This window comes from Haliotis asinina, chromosome 3 (genome assembly GCF_037392515.1).
Source record: "Haliotis asinina isolate JCU_RB_2024 chromosome 3, JCU_Hal_asi_v2, whole genome shotgun sequence".
Lineage (NCBI taxonomy): Eukaryota > Metazoa > Mollusca > Gastropoda > Lepetellida > Haliotidae > Haliotis > Haliotis asinina.
In genome coordinates this window covers 42,294,246-42,311,994 of record NC_090282.1, presented here as the reverse complement: position 1 = coordinate 42,311,994, position 17,749 = coordinate 42,294,246, and the positions used below count along the sequence as shown (strand labels likewise).

Here is a 17,749-nt window from a genome sequence, read left to right as displayed (position 1 = left end):
TTGGGGTGTAGCTGATGTGATATATAAGTCTTGGTATCCTACTCTCAGAAGTTATTGAACAGCTCACCTTGACAGAAAGAGAATCCCCCCCCCCCCACACACACACACACACACACTCACGGCAGTGAAAATGAATAAAATTATAGAGCAGTAATTAAGTTTTTAGTTCTTGAAGGAAACTCGGCGAAGAACATTGAAGAAAGGCTTTCAGCAGTTTATGGGAAGTCTTCCCCTTCCCCATCAAACGATGGGTCAGTGCATTTATGCATGGTAGAGAGAGTCTTGAACATGACCTGTCCGGGTCGCCCAACAACAAGCACTAGTCAGGAAAACGTTGAGTGCATAGACTTGTGCTGGAAAATCGTCGAATCACACTCCACGAGTTAGAGGAGACCACAGGCATTTCACACGGATCCATCGAGACAATTCTTCATGAACATCTCTTCATGTCTAAGGTGTGTGCAAGATGGGTGCCAAGAATGCTTACAGATGAAATGAAGCAAGCAAGGGTCACCATAAGCAACTCCATGCTAACCAGATACAACAAGAATCCAGAAGATTTTCGCTTTAGGCTAGTAACCTGTGATGAAACCTGGATCCACCACTATGATCCTGAGAGCAAACAAGAATCCATGGAATGGAAACATGTCACTTCTCCCAGGACCAAAACGTTCAAAGCCCCCCGATCAGTGCAGAAGGTAATGGCGACAGTCTTCTGGGATAGCAAAAGCCGTCATCCACATAGATTACTTACCAAAAGGAAGAACAATGAATGGGGAATATTACGCTAACTTGTTTAGGCAAGTGCGACAGTCAATCAAGGAGAAGCGCCGAGGCAAGATCAGATCAAGATCATGGTATTCTTCTACATCAAGACAATGCTCCAGTACACACCTCTCGCGTTGCAGCCGCTGCTGTCCAGGAATGCGGGTACGAAATCTTGCCGCATCCCCCCTACTCTCCAGACCTGGCACCAAGTGATTACCATATATTCACAAATCTCAAGAAACACTTGCGTGGTCGTAGATTTCAGGATGATAATGAGCTTATTGCTGCTACTGAGCCTTGGTTTGAGGACCAAAATGGCGCCTTCTACAGAGATGGTATCAGCGCCTGGCAGAAAAGATGGAACATGTGTCTTGACTCACAAGGGGACTGTGTTGAAAAATAAATGTTGTTCATACCAATATTTTGTGTTTTTCTATGCAAGGCTCAAAACTTATTGACATCCCCTCGTACATGGACACCCCAATTCAAACTCCCATCACAATGATTACAGGATGTTTGGTTGGTGAACTACTGAACGTACAACGTACAATATCTCGCATTTGCCTAACAGTGTGTGTACAGTTAGATGCCGATACCGAGAGTTTGTATAGGAATCCCTGATAGGACTGTAACCTAAAATTACTACATTCTCACAAAGGCAATGTGCATTCGGCCACGAGGCCCTGGCTAATTTGCACTTGAAACAAGGATACACAAAGTACGTGGACTACACGTCCAGTTGTCGGTCCCTCAGTAGGATATATCGTTGAATGTACGTGTTGGCGATTACATGGCTCACTCTGAGAATCTGGGTTCGAATCTCTGTACTAGGAAAGGTTAATCCTAAGTATGTTACAAGACATCAATCATTCATCGATACGATAAAAATAATATGTTGACACGGAGATGTGTAATTCCGTCATTCTGAAGTTACACGTGTCATCTTCCTGTGTGAAGTAATGATTTTAAATACGTCTTGCACGACACGGAAGTTGAAATCAAAACATTATTCTTCCTAATGGATTTCCCACTATTTGAACATCCCTATAGCTACTCTTGTCGTAAGGAAAAACTGAGGCTTTTATTAAAAAACTTGGCGACCATGGGTACAGTTACATATCCGTCTCCACAGGTTCAGGTCATTTCGTCAAGGAAAAGCAATGCCTTCTGAACTACGCTGAGAAACCAATAAATGAAATACTGGACTTGCTCAAAGATAACATCTTGTTTGCATTTTTAGAGCATGATATTTAGGCAGGAAGTGGAAGCCGCGTTGTTCTCTCTTTCTTGCTTCTCTTTGGATTAGAATTTCTCCTTAATGTAAACTTACCTTAAGCTTCTCGTATCTGCGGTTACTGCTTCAACGTTCCGAAGTGCATATGTAGTGGTTTCGTGGCGCCAAAGATGAGATCGGCTATCAGTCATAACCAGAAGAAATCTACATTCGACCAACCAGTGGATCCTTCCCCATTCACCCGACGCGCCCTTGCCCATGACCACAAGTTCTAGTGACGTCGACCTTCTTCAACGGTGCTGACGTTTTCTGGCCAATCGACTGATGGTCGATGGGTGACAACTGCATCTCTTGCAGCAGTCTCAGCATGCGAGCAGTCCGCGTGTCAATACTTGCTGCACTGAGCTTTTGTCAGTTGAGGAGGTCCTATAATTGCTGATCAACAACAAAATTAATACATTTTGCAAGTTGTAAGAACATTTTACTAAAACGTAATATTTGCTCCATGACCGGTAGATGTATTGCACGTGATACCGCCATTGACCAGCATATCTAACATCAATGTATGCTCCGTCGGACGGGACAAAATAATCATACAAACACGAATATGAATTACTATATGGGGAGTGAAAATAGTAGGTGTTGCGAAACATTTGTTCATGTGCATAGGTACAATTGAGCATGCTCCAACCAAGGTTTCTGACAGCAGCATCCAGCCTTTGCACAATGACACAATGACACAATGACAAATATTGATTTGTATCATATGTTCCATTGTGTAAGGTTAACAATTAATCTCCCTACAGAATGATTCAGGACACAGTGTCAAAGCACTCCCAACTTCCTTCTTACTAGTATAGATTAGAAATGTACAAATTCCCCCAGATTTTCATGAGAAGTGGTTTGAACATGAGTTTCATTCAGCCACGGTTTCACATAAACACATTTTGGTTTTGGCATGGACATCTGACGTCTTTTAAGGAATTTTTAGGATATATTGTAATTGTTCCTTATGAGTAGTGTTGTATTATGGAAGGAGTACACACTGAAACTTGTTAAAATGTCTAGGTAAACGAATCATAGGCATGGAGTTGATCCCAAATGTTCAGACGAGTTGTGTCCACACTGATTAATGGGCGTTTAGTGTACAAATGACTAAAGGTGCGCCATAGAATCTGCTAGCATTCGCCCAGTATAGGTTTCTGTTGTCACCTGCATGGCATATAACGGTAAACGTATATCAAATACGTTAAAGAGCCTATGTAGTTTATCTTCCATACACAGTGAAGAGTGTGTATTCATCTGTCAAGCCTTCTCAAGGTATATGTTTGTGCAACACTTTTAGTAGAATTTGCAGAGTATGAACATGACATTGACGCTATGTTCCTGAACCTAACCACGACATCTCCACACAACATACTCCACTTATATGATAACCGCTTTTTTACTGTTTGTACGGACGTGGCATGGCTACCTGTACTTCTTGCCCTTTACATCTTTACAGCTTTTCAAACAAAGACCTTGTTATCTATGAAGGTTTCATGTGAATGTAATTCCAGCTTCTAAATGCCAATCAAAGACGACAAATGTGTGACACTTTGCCGACATTACCGATGTTCCGTATACATGTCAACATATACATCTAGTGTATTGGGTGTTAAGCGTCTCAAGTCTCAGACTGATATGTCTCAGTTATCTGTTTTTACACATTCCCTTGGGTGTAAATGGGGAAATTACTGTGAATATTTTATCCCCTGGCTTGTGACTCGAAAACGTCTTAATATCTTCCAGCAATACTTGTCAGATGTATGAGGCAGATCTCAAAGTGGTTTCTTTTGCTATTTGCAGAGTTTTAGCGTTTATATTTTTCCAGGTTTCCATGGAAACGATTCAGATTTAGGATCGAAAGGGAAGGGTGGGCTTCGTTTCTGGAGCACAACCTGAAAACATCTTAATATCTTTCAACAGTACTTGGCAGATAATTGAGACAGATCTTGAAGTGGTACCTTTTTCTAGTTACAGATTTTTGGCACTTTTATTTTTCTAGGTTTCCACGGAGCTGATTCGGACCTAATCTCAAAAGGGAGGGATGGGCTTTGTTTCCTGAGCGCAATTAAAACATTAATTTTGATACCTTTCAACAGAACTTGGCAGATATATGAGGCAGGTCTTGAAGTTGTGCCTTCTGCTGCTTCCAGATATTTTGAATTTATATTTTTCATTCTTGGAACTTCGTCTAAAAAACACCAAGTAACATTCAGGTGATTTGTTCTTTCAAAATTGTGAGGGCCGGGTGGTTACGTCACCTTCTGATGACTCTTGAAGGGTGGAAAACTCATGAATCAAAGGTGTATCATCAAAGGTGTAGATGATACTGAAAACACGATAAGAACAAAGAACATGTATTAACACCGAAAACCTTCAGGTTTCAACTCCGCTACATGAGTTCTACCGAATCATGGCAAATGTATCAATACTAGACAATCGGGAAAGTAGCCACTCAGGGCAAATGGAATATGACGAAAGGTCGACTGTCTGTCCAATTCCATTGTATTAATAGTTAATGTTCTGGTTGTGATATGACATGGCCATGATTCAGCATATTTTGTAAGGTTATATTAGGACCCCTGTGAAGTTATACTAACAGAGTAGAGGATGAAAACCGTATAAAGTATTCTCGTAACCACGCCTGTGAACTACTTCACTCTGGGATTTCCCCCCACAACAAGCAGACATGCGGTGGTACAGCTGGAGGTAGGATAGCCTCGTGGCTAAAGCGTTTGCTCGTCACACCGAAGACCCGGGTTCGATTCCCGCATGAATACAATGTGTGAAGCACATTTGTGGTGTCCCGTGCCGTGATGCTGCTTGAACATTGCTGAAAGCAGCGTAAAATCATGCACACTCACTCAAACCGGCGTCACATAAAGTGACTCACTTACTGTAATAACCGCGCCGTACCGACAGTTTGACAGTGACCTAATACGTCAAGGACGCGTGTCAGGACAGACCACTTCTTGTCAGTTTGCCGGGATCGTTTCAGATAACGTTACGACACGCTGTCCTTGCACACAAGCAGGACCAGGAAGCCAAGTTTCACCGAGGCAGGGTATGCTCTCATGACTGTTTCTATTCGCATTAATTTTAGGCGTTTTGTGTTTTATTCACAACTCCATCCTGCGTCCTCGCGAACGAGGCATTCTTGACTTGCTCCTTTGTTCTGTTCAACCTTCTGATATCCCAGGTGCTTGATGTAGATGTTTATGAACGAATCTATATTTTATTCGTACACTCATTGGAGAAATATGTATGTGTGTAATTGCGTTGATATCTGTAGTGTCAAACAGTGCAGTACAATATTAATATTAACGACATGCATGGTAACTTTGTATAATGCAGATAGCTTCCTTGTCGAGGCATTGTTTTCAAATGGGCGGAATAGTTGAAAATATGTCAAATGACACCTTCCGTCTAGATGCTGAAGCTTGTTAATGCGTTTCAGGAGGTGGTTTTCAGTTCGTGAAGCTTTTATTTGGTTGATGTAATAGTAGGTTTATGTTTTCTCAGGGAACTCATGAACCAGGTCTCGTAGCGACCAGCCCGACAGCTAGCGTTATTATCAGGTAAGTGCAGTTGACGCGTTCATTACAGCCATGTATACATAGTCCTTGCGACAGAACTGGGCTATCTCTTGAAGCCAAAGGGCAATAGATAACATGCTAGAAATGCCACCGAAAGCATGGTCACTTTATGGATATCAGTCTTCGTATTGTTTGTATCCGTTCTTTATCCTCTGTTGATTCTGACAATATCCGTTTCATATTCTTTATTGTTTGTGACGATTTAAGTCTTTGTATTGTTTGTAGCGAGATCAGTTTGTTTGTTCTTGATTGTTTACGAAGAAGTTCCCGAGTTCCAGTAAAGAGAAACCAAATATTACTTTTGTGTTTGCTTTCATATAACCTAATCGCTGTCAGTTACTGCTCCATCTACACTCAACAATATCGATGCTCGTGCTATTATCACTCTGGTCGGACTCGCTTGTTTACAAAACGTCGCTATATAGCTGAAATATTGCTGAATGTGGCGTTGAACAAGTCTTTCTGAATTTTACACCTATGCAAAAATTAATCCATTTGCTAGGATATGTCATCAGCTCGATTAGTAATTATCATGCAAAACTGATACTCATCATACAGTGAATGAACTGTTAACAGGTGGTATTGTTTCATAAGGACATGCAAATTCTGCTTCCGTCGAAACGGTACAAAGGTACTCCAATGTCAACAGACGGAAATGTCTTATGACTTTTTGTGGAGTTTTGTTACTGTGATTGCCATGTTTTTAAATGTCGGACCCCAGCAGTGTCTGGAGCTGTGCAGGTGTGAACTCCCCACTGCGCCACAATCTGTCGGCCCTAACTAATCTCCACACACGCCATATTACCGATATCCCGTATGACGCCGATAATTGTGTTTGTCTAGTATTATCACATGATGAAATCATAGACTCTTGTTCAATATGACACCGTCTCGTGGATTTGGAAGAAGTTTCATAACAGGAATGGAATCATTTTGTTAATAGATAAGATCCATTTCTACAAACTTTGATGGGTTGATATGGCAACATATTCCTTGATTTATTATACAATACTCTTAATAAATGTTAATATTGCGTATTCATTGTGACCTTCTTCCTTTTTACCTTGGCTTGATTGAGGCACCAGCGCATCAATACATTTTAATTTCATATTTCAATGTAGTGGAACAGAAAGTTCAAGAAAGATGTGCTCAACCAGACCTGAAACATGGGGGCAATTTAAACATGGGCAGGAGTAAACCTTAAAGAGATCTAAGTCGACAGTAATTTAAAATTTAAGTTGATATTCAAATTTTAACCGTTACGTTTAATTGCACTTTACATATAGTTTACGAAGTTGAATCAGAATGGATCATTTGTAATGGAGTTGTTAAAGCTTCACCCGAAGGGTCCATGCAAACTTTCCTACATACGTCAAGCTCATTTCTAGTGTCCCCAGCTTCCTAAGGTGTAAAATGTTATCATTAGCATTGTCACATTGAAGCGACGTGTTTGTTACCCCTCACATGCGTTATCTATGTCTGCCAAGTGTTATAAGACATAAGCCACGCCACTACTCTCCGGACCCACATATTCACCTCTTACGTGATATATTATTGCAGAGTAAACACAACTAGACGCTGTAGTCAAGGGCATAATAAAACTGCCAGTAAGGAAATTTATATTGGCTTGCCACAAGGAATGTTCAGCTGAACAGGCCATAGGTTAAGGTTAGGGGAAGTGATTGAGTTTAGTTATACGCCGCGCTCAGCAACATTCCAGCTATATGGCGGCGGTCTGTAAACATTCGAGTTTGGACTAGACAATTCCGTGATCAACAGCATGAACATAGCTCTACCCAGTTGGGATGCGATGACGTGTCAACCAAGTCAGCCCTGACCATCCGACACCGTTAGTCACCTCATGCTATAATTATGGGTTGCTGAAGACCTGTTCCAATTAATTCTTCACGGGGTCCCTTAGGGAAGGGAGTAGATACTGAGCCATTACGTTCAGCTATCAATGGATGATAACCTTTTTGAAACCCATTTCGTCACACACTAAGCGTACCACGAACGCACTGCACGTTATCATTGTGGCATGACAAACATGCTGTATGATATCACGTTGTTGAACTGACGAGTGGATCCGGATGACACATTAAGGGGTGAGTGAGTTGGCTGTTCGACGCAATAATCTGTGACTATTAAACTTATACTTGATTTGTGTCAACGATCCCTTTTCATGTTGAGGATCTCCCATGGGCTTCAAGCCGTACTTTTCAGTCAAGGATCGCCCCAGAGCTCCGAGCCTTTCCTGCCTACATTTCACATAGCGGCAAACGATTTCAAAGAGCATCGTGCACCTGCACAGATGTTCATACGTCTAAATGAAAACATTTAACCTATCAGTAAAGCCTCTAATACTCCATATTGTAGTACAGAGAGGAATCTTTCATACTTGACTCGTGAATGACGAAAAAGATGTCCGATACCCATCCTTATTTGTACTTGAAAGCACTTGGTTTTGCATGCACTTGTGACAAATGCTGACTTTATCGCGAGCACCGATTTGATAGTGATTTGTAAACACTCCTTCATCATGTAGTGACATTCTTCACTGACTGTGCTTTTTGTACCGATTTTTGGTGAACTCTTATGAAATCTTTTAATTTGTTTTTTTCCCTTACATTTTGTGACATCAGATATTTTCAAACCTGTAAGCTTCCTGTTAAGGGACAGCCCAAAGTGATGTCTCAGGGGAACGTCAAGTAAACAGTTAAGGGCGACACAAAAGACAAAAACTAAACGAAACTAAACAAAAATGCTAGACAACATAAATATTTCATAAAATTTTGCGCTGCGGATTTATCACCGAAAGCCAATTACTAAAGTATCAATAGTCACACATACTATTAATGCATCAAGAGTTTTTCGTGTCTACCATCGATTAATTGTTATCGGAGACTCAACAAATGCAATTCATCGATAGTTCGATGCATCGCTACAGCCCTTGTGGTCAACGTCCCTGACTGTCAGATTTTCGTATCTCACAAAACTCACCGACTCTCTCGCGAGATGCAGCGAGAATAAAAAAATGGTTTAGAAAAGACGCATCCTGCTCAGTTGCTCGTTGCCCTGTTGTACTACACAGACGCCAAAAGAAACGCCATTTTCGAAAAAAATGAAATCTCTTAAAAGTATGCGTTCACGTTTATGTCAACTATTTACGAACTTGACAAAAAGCCAAAGTTGCGTTTCTTTTGCTGTTCAGTGTAGTTCCTGTATAGTCAATGCGTCCTGGTTTACGTGAACACTTCATCATGGTATTATACTGATAGTGGACATATCTTGGAGACATTTATGTTGAAAGATGAGAATTTAAAACGTTAACATTTTGCCATTCATAAAATTGCAATGTGATACTACAATATCACATGTCATGATATTTTAATTAGAGCTATATAATGCGTATCGTTTTATTCATATGCAGCATAATTGGCAACCGGGGAACGTAAATCTTCTTGTACATATTTGAAAGACATTTCTCTAAGAACTGCTTCTTCGTATCTGGGTCTTTCGGGCTTATTTAGCTTCCTGTTGATTGTAACCGACCAATAATAGCATCGTACCAATAGCGTGATCCTCGGTGATCCTGGCGCTCCGTTTCTACTCATTCTTTAGGAAGGATTAATGCTTAAGCTGATTATGGATTAATTGGATTTATTAGCATGGGTGAAGCAGAGTCAGGGTGTAATCAAGATTAATGCGGGAGGAACCCAAAGCGTTCACTATTCGATGTAGTTTGTCAGCAGAGATGTAGAGAAGTGTAGTAGATAGTAAACTTATGTAGGTGGATGTTTCTAATGTTCTGAGGTATTTATGTAACTCGGTTGAAATAAGAAGGGATATATGATGTTCAAAGCATATTTTACATAACTTATTTCGCATCCCAACGCCATCGCTGACGTTATTTCAACACCAGTGTTGATGTGATTCCTACAGATGCATTAGCGGTAAATGTATAAACACAACGGCCCTTCATGTGTAATGAAACCCTCGCGAGTTAATTAATGTGAGATTTCATTACACTCGGCGAGCAGTTGAGAGGTGAAACATCTCATTTACAGTATGCGAGTGAGCATGATTTTACGCCGCCTTTTGCACTATTCCACCAATGTCAACATGGGGAAGACCAGAAATGGGCTTCACGCATTGTACCCACATGGAGAATCGAACCCTGGGATTGGCGTGGCGAACGAACGCTTAAACCACTAACCTACTTTACCGCCCCTCTCATGTGCAGATGTACATAAACGTCTTTTCATATATGTGGTTATTAGAGAAAATGTCTTTCTCGTGTTTATAATATTATTGCTGATATTCTCACTTTTCATACGCCACCTAATCAACAATTTCTCCTGGGGTAATAGAGCGTTATTCTATTCCAAGTCACGTCAATTAGCAGTGAGACCTGTTTATCCCCCTGCTCTGGGCAAACCACTAATCTGCATAATCCTTTGGATTGCTCAAGTCATGCTTTTATGTGCACGTCCTAACCTGTTAGACCAATGTTCAGTCGGGTGTAGACCCACGCTGATTCTGTTCCAATATGTAAAATCAGATCAATCGATTCAGTTGTTTAACAACGCGTATTATAATCCTCTAAAGCTGCTATCTATGAATGGATGAAATCTCATTGTAATATTTCTTTACTGGAACGTAAATTTGTAAATCAAATTTAAAACCACCAACCATTTATTGCCGATTGAAACAGGTCCCGGGGAACACATTCGCTCAAGTAAAAGACTGTGTCAATCATGATTACACGATGCCATTTAGAAAGTGGTCAAATGCAACATATGCTAAGAAAGTGAAATCCCAAATATGACATATGTTGTGTCAATCATGTGCCTCCCAAATCAGAGTTGAATTTTGTTATTTATTGCAGTGTAATAAATTTCTTGAAATTTCCAGAAAACGTATTGAAAGAAAAATTATTTTGTAAAAATCATGTCTGTTATAAAATGTCAGCCCTAACTCATAATATAAATGAAATTACGAAATCTGTGTAAAGTACTGTCTATATAATGTCTGTCAATATGACATGAGTACTTTACCCATTCATAATTGCTTTATTAGTTTCAGGCCATTGTCTCAAATGTGACATACAGAATGTTTTGCGTATATTTGTAAATTAAGGTAACAAAAAAAGTTTTTTGTAAGATCATCTACAAAACAGATGGTGGCCAGTGCAGCGGCTGACATTGCTGTACGTCATGCCTGGAAACCAACTTTAAGGCAATGCTGAAAGTGACAAATATTACCACAAATAATATTTTAGTTGTTTATATTATCATCACAAGCCATATTTTCGATCTGTATATAGGAAAGCCAACTTTGATATTGGAATTATAAGATATATAAGAGTTATTTTGGTACTTAAGCGAGCATAAGACTTAACCCTTCCTGTAAGTTTAGTCGACTTATAAATGAGTCTTGTTATTCTCCAGTGTTTGCGGTTTGCGTGATATTCACATCGTGTTATAGATTTTGCATTATGAATAGACGCGTTTTTTCAATCTCAAGGTTAAAGTTGCATGACACTGCCATGCAAACAAATTCACTACTTTACAATACAATGAATAATATTAGTTCACCAACAATGAGTAATATTAGTTCACCAACAGAAATTGCTGCCTATAGGATTATGCAATGAAGCATCACTTTCTCACACATCAAGAGTGTATTTTATTTATGGGATTTCTGAAAAACTTTCACATAAAGCTAATTTATTTCTCACTGTGAAGTTTACACAAATACCTTGTCATATTTTGCCATATTAATATTGTGTGTTAGTCTCCCGAGCTCTCCTGAACACCTGTATTATGAAAGTCAAATGTCAGAACCATAAAGTAAATTGGGGACGTATTAATGTACCTGCTAGCTGGCTCCTATCCAAGATTGGTTTCATTCTGTATTTACATCTGGGTTCGAGTCATGTAATCCAGCATTTGTGTAACGTTTTGAGAATATTCAGTAGTTGTTGTCAAATTTCTCTGAACAGGGACACTCATTATCATCAGTATGTAAATGTTAAAGAAGTTTATAGAAACAAAGGTTTTATTCAAAGACAGTGGTCTATATGAAGTTTTCACACTTGTTGATCTTAGGATCATGTTCTAAATAATGCCGTTCATCTGCATGAGGTTTGCAGTTGGTACATCCAAGTTAGTGGAGGACATACATGCATGCATACATACATACATACATACATACATACGTACATACGTACATACGTACATACGTACACACGTACACACGTACATGATGGGAAGTTTATTTGTGAAAGGAGGTTTAGGTTTCATGGGATGTTGCTCTGGCCTTGCGTAATACTCGGGCTGGTAGTAAACCTTTAGACAAACTTTTAAAGGAGGTGGGATAATATGCCTCGCCCCAGTCATATCTAGTTTATCTTCCTTCGAGGACGTATTATTGTACTGCGTGCAATAAATCAAGGTCTGTGAAATGTTTGCGTTGGTCGTTTAAACCTAGGTACATGTGCAGTTTCCATGATATAGCTGAGATATATTTACTCGTTCCGTTTTATTCTTTTATAAATATCCCGTGAAATATCATTGTGATATTAACTTAACATTACACAATTGGTAAACTAGTTTTTGAGGGCACACACACACTCTACATGGTTATGAATTATCCATACTTGTTAGATGTGATCTGACGTCTCCAGTGACTATTGTGTTCGGTGATCACATTTGTGTAACTAGGATCATTATCGTAATGAATACCTTGTGTGTTGAACTGAACTTGCTGATTTCTGACGCCTGTAATCGATAAATGTTCCAACGCTAAACTGCTGCCATGTCGGTTGTGCATGCACTTGATTGTCTAATTTACAGTAACTGTTACTTAGTCGGTTATTGTTGTCTTCCAAGTTTGACATGAGCTGGGAGCACAAATGTAACACATTTACACTTGTTTACACTACTTTAGATATATATGAGGATGGATTGCATGATGAATGCATGTGTTCCAGCATGTGTTGATGCATAGATGGGTGCATGTGTCCCTATATGTATTGATGCATAGATGGGTGCATGTGTCCCTATATGTATTGATGGATGGATGAGTGCATGTGTCCCTGTATGTATTGATGCATAGATGAATGCATGTGCCCCTATATGTATTGATGCATAGATGGGTGCATGTGTCCCTATATGTATTGATGGATGGATGAGTGCATGTGTCCCTATATGTATTGATGCATAGATGAATGCATATGTCCCTATATGTATTGATGCATAGATCAATGCATGTGTCCCTATATGTATTGATGCATAGATGGGTGCATGTGTCCCTATATGTATTGATGGATGGATGAGTGCATGTGTCCCTGTATGTATTGATGCATAGATGAGTGCATGTGTCCCTATATGTATTGATGCATAGATGGGTGCATGTGTCCCTATATGTATTGATGGATGGATGAGTGCATGTGTCCTGCATGTATTGATGGATGGATGAGTGCATGTGTCCCTGTATGTATTGATGGATGGATGAGTGCATGTGTCCCTGTATGTATTGATGCATAGATGAGTGCATGTGTCCCTATATGTATTGATGCATAGATGGGTGCATGTGTCCCTATATGTATTGATGGATGGATGAGTGCATGTGTCCTGCATGTATTGATGGATGGATGAGTGCATGTGTCCCTGTATGTATTGATGGATGGATGAGTGCATGTGTCCCTATATGTATTGATGCATAGATGAGTGCATGTGTCCCTATATGTATTGAGGCATAGATGGGTGCATGTGTCCCTATATGTATTGATGGATGGATGAGTGCATGTGTCCTGCATGTATTGATGGATGGATGAGTGCATGTGTCCCTGTATGTATTGATGGATGGATGAGTGCATGTGTCCCTGTATGTATTGATGGATGGATGAGTGCATGTGTCCCTGTATGTATTGATGGATGGATGAGTGCATGTGTCCCTGTATGTATTGATGCATAGATGAATGCATGTGTCCTGTATGTATTGATGCTTAGATGAGTGCATGTGCCCCTATATGTATTGATGCATAGATGATTGCATGTGTCCCTATATGTATTGATGGATGGATGAGTCCATGTGTCCCTGTATGTATTGATGAATGGATAAATGTTTTTGCCACATGTGTATTGATAGAAGCATAGAAGGATTAAGAAGTGCGCGTATCCCTTTATGTGTGTACACGCCCAAGAATATATGGGTGTTTCAGTTACGACCGGGTTTCAAGTTGTGATTTGTTACCACCATTGACTGTCAATGACCATGAATCGCATGACACTAGGCAGAATCAGCAACCCGCACCGCATATATTTGTTCCCTTATAATTTTGTTTTTCAACACACGATGATCTGAGTACTTGCACGGGACATTGAAGGTCGGTGGTGTGAGTGAAAAGTAATTACTAGATAAAGGAGAAAACAGGACTTTTGATTACAGGAAGTAGGCATCGTAAAGACCATATATGGGCTAATTAAGATTTCGTTAGGTAGTTCTGTCTGTACACGCACGGATGGTTTACGTCCGCGCCCGTGTTATGCGGTTTAATTACAGCAATCAGACTCCCATCACTGTGCGTAATTGGGAAACTGAAAGAAAGTATGAATGTCTTCCCCCGTGTTCTTATAACTACAATGAATCGTAGAGTATTCGAATTCATTGAGAAGATTCGTTTGTAGTTTGTGAACATTTACTTGAGACATAGAACTAAGAGCATTACAATAACCTTTATTTCACTCACATCTTGGTCAGTCGATATAGGGTAGGATTCTGTAACACTCTTTAAGATTTCGTTAGACTCGTATAAATTGTATACCTTTGAGATCCGTTGATTGGTTACGGTTGGTCTATGTGCAACATTGTAAGGGAGCGTAAACCGTGAATGGTTGGCTTGGAAATGGAGGGGTAGATGAGGATTGGAGTTAGATGGGTGGAAGCAATGATAAGTGGAATTATTAGGATACAAACACGCTGTGTATAATATAATAACGTGGTCCTCTTGTAATGTCGATGTGATGGCGAATCGAACCGGAACTCCCAAGGGGAAAGCATTGACATGTCGGTCACGTTACAAGGTTAGCGTTTATGCTGCTTGGTTTATTACTCTGTAGTCATCCCGTTTCGCGCACAAACAAGACACGCTTAGAGATAGACGGACAGACTCTCCCTCTCTCTTACTATCTCTTCTCTATCATTCACACGCACACACATACGTGTAAGAAACAGCAACGTTTTTGTTTTGGATGAGTGAAAACATGTTTTACTGATGGGGAGCATATTCTGATAGGGGCTCGCACGCGTGCAGCCAGCAGGCATGTGCGACTATAGAAATTTCCCTGAGATATTCAATGCATTTGTACTATGATAACCCACTTATTGACATTTCCCGCGCAAAGTCCCCAAGCAAGAGTGCGAAAGACGAATCATGCAAACGCATTATTGTTCTTACTAAACAAACACTCTTTAACGGGCCTTACAGGAGGCGAACTGTACACTTGGCGACGTTGTGGGGCGACGTTGTGGCTTGCAAATAGAGGCCGTAATAGGATATTTGTTTATTTCGCAATATCTAAGATACCAAAATCCACACTGAAATCAAGTAGAAACTCCTATACACGTTCAACACTTTGCGTCATGGTTAGTGTCCGATTGCAGACATGCGAACGACCGTTGGTCGTGGGCAGAGACAGGGGTATTTGACAGGGGTATTTGAGGCCAGTTTACATGATCCGACAATGTGGTATGTGTCCCCGTTTGGGATCAATTAGTCTGATGGTACAGCACTGACTAGATGTCCACATTTTAGTCGAGTGTGTGGTCACAATGTGTTTTTTCTTAATATCTTCAGAATCTGACTTTCTGATTAATGAACTTGTGTTTTTAATTACACCACGTGTTCAGTATTCTGGCGAGGTAAACCTTGGAAATAATGGTGATTAGTTGTCAGCAGTATTGTTGACTATGTGTGTATCATATCTAGTTTGTCACATTACCCTTTGAAGATCAGAGTAAAGATTGGTCTTCAGCAACCTATGCCTGTCGTAGTAGGTATGATGATACTTGTCATAGAGGCTTATGACAGCAATCAGTGGATTATCTGGTTCACACTCAATTGTTGACAGGCCTACGTCATATATCACGGATCTTGCATATCTTATTCCGTACACGTCTTCACAAGGACCAGTATCACTTGGATTTTCTTCGAACCTGAAGCAGATGCGCGATGATATATCTACTGTAAGCACGCCTGTCCACCAACAGATGTGGGCGTATTGTTCCGCTACATAACAGCATATCGGAACGAAATGTTAGATTAATTCCCACTGCACTATCATCACAAAACCCCATGTTCTCTTTGATGGAAAGAGATTCTCGAATGAATAATATATGTCACACGGTGAAAATTGGCCATTAGTTGGAATAAGGAACACTCTGAGTCAGCTCTTTTCACCGATTGATTTGAAGTAATTTAAACAGTAGCGCTACCGCATCGTCCACCGTCAATATTTATTCACATACAGACGAACAAAGCAGGAAATTTGTACTTAAGGTTTGTTTATTTAGCTCTCTGCTTAATCATTTCTGCATAAGGTCCAGGTGAAAAAGTTTCAGAAGCAGGTGATGTTGCCATAAATTTGTCGAACTGATTTCTTCACATCTTTGGTAAACTTGTTTGGTTGTAGAAAGCAAGTAAGTCATATGCGTGAAAGACATCATGCTAATAGTATCATTATCTTTAAATCATTAAATACTATAACATTTTTTCATTGTGGAATGTCCCACACTACATTGAAGATGGAAACATTGTTGACAATAAGGCATAGACACAGAGCTACTGGAAACGGCATTGCGTTTCTGTTTGTAGGTGTGAGTGAGTTTAGTTTTACACCGCTTTTAGTAATATTCCACGGCGAAGGACACCAATGGTGTTTATATCTGAACCTACTGCAGCACCATGGTAATATTGCGTAATATGTTCTTAATGTGGCCATAACGGTTAGCACCAGCGAGTACACTTGACTATAATTAAGCTTATCCATTGTCCATTTCGCGGCTTCTAGTCCCGTGATGTGAGATGTCTTTGGCCTGAGACTCTTTTCAAATCCTGTCAACGCTTTGCTGATAAGCACATTGTGAATTTTTTTAGACTGGACCCGGTAATCTGTAATCCCGGAATTTCGAAATTTCGTGGTTAAGAACGACACATTAAGTGGGTGAGTGGGGTTGTACTCTGAAACCATTTCAACCCTTGAAGATGCAGGTTAAAATATTGGCCTTCAGTAACCCAAGCTTGTCTTAAGAGGCGACTATCGAAATCTGAAGGACAGGGTTGACTTATGGTTGACACATGTCATCGTATCACAGTTGCGTGGATCAATGTTAATGCTGTTGATCACTGAATTGTCTGGTCCAGACACGATAATTTACAGACCGCAACCATATAGCTGGAATATTGCTGAGTGCGGCGTAAACCTAAACTCACTCATTCTTTGTTTTGGCGTTGAAGTGACCTTGTGAGTGATGTTTGCTGTTGTGCTAGCTTTATCTTATGTTTTGTTGTGCCTTTTTCGGAAGGGATAGATGTTTGTATTACACATCCATTACAGGATGTGCTTCCGGTCAAACCATCTCTTATGGATGTTAACATGGTTGTTAATTTGTGAGGTGAAAAAGCACTTCCATTTGTCACACCTCTCATGAGTCTGTTCTTAGTCGTCATCACAATAAAATGGCTGCCAGTTGGCCAGAAGTAATTCCTGCTGCCTGATTTACATTTGGATACCATTTTCCTTTTGGGTTTCGTGAAAATCGTTGTAAAACCATTTAGCAACTCACTGGTTAGAAATTAGTCTAGCACTTCATTATCAATAGATGGCACTATTAGGTCATATGGATATACATGTAATGGTTGAAATGCTAGAACAATTGAATTAGTAGATAAGAAGATTAATATTACACGTCTTTAACTTAATGTACTGGTTTAACTTAATTACGCAAGAGAAGCCGAAGTGAGTTTACAGATCGATTACAGCTGATTTATTTTGGACTGAAAGTTCTCTTTAGAACTGGTAGAGTAAGTGAGTTTATTCTT

At 40.0% G+C, this 17,749-nt stretch overlaps 1 long non-coding RNA gene across 1 annotated transcript in view; it reads left to right on the top strand.

Moving 5' to 3' along the window:
- Positions 1-17,749, top strand: part of LOC137278043 (uncharacterized) — an 84,056-nt gene that overhangs the window by 50,246 nt on the left and 16,061 nt on the right. Inside the window, exon 2 of the long non-coding RNA XR_010956640.1 lies at positions 5,570-5,625. This is a non-coding gene — a long non-coding RNA (uncharacterized lncRNA). The remainder of the gene's footprint in view (positions 1-5,569; positions 5,626-17,749) is intronic.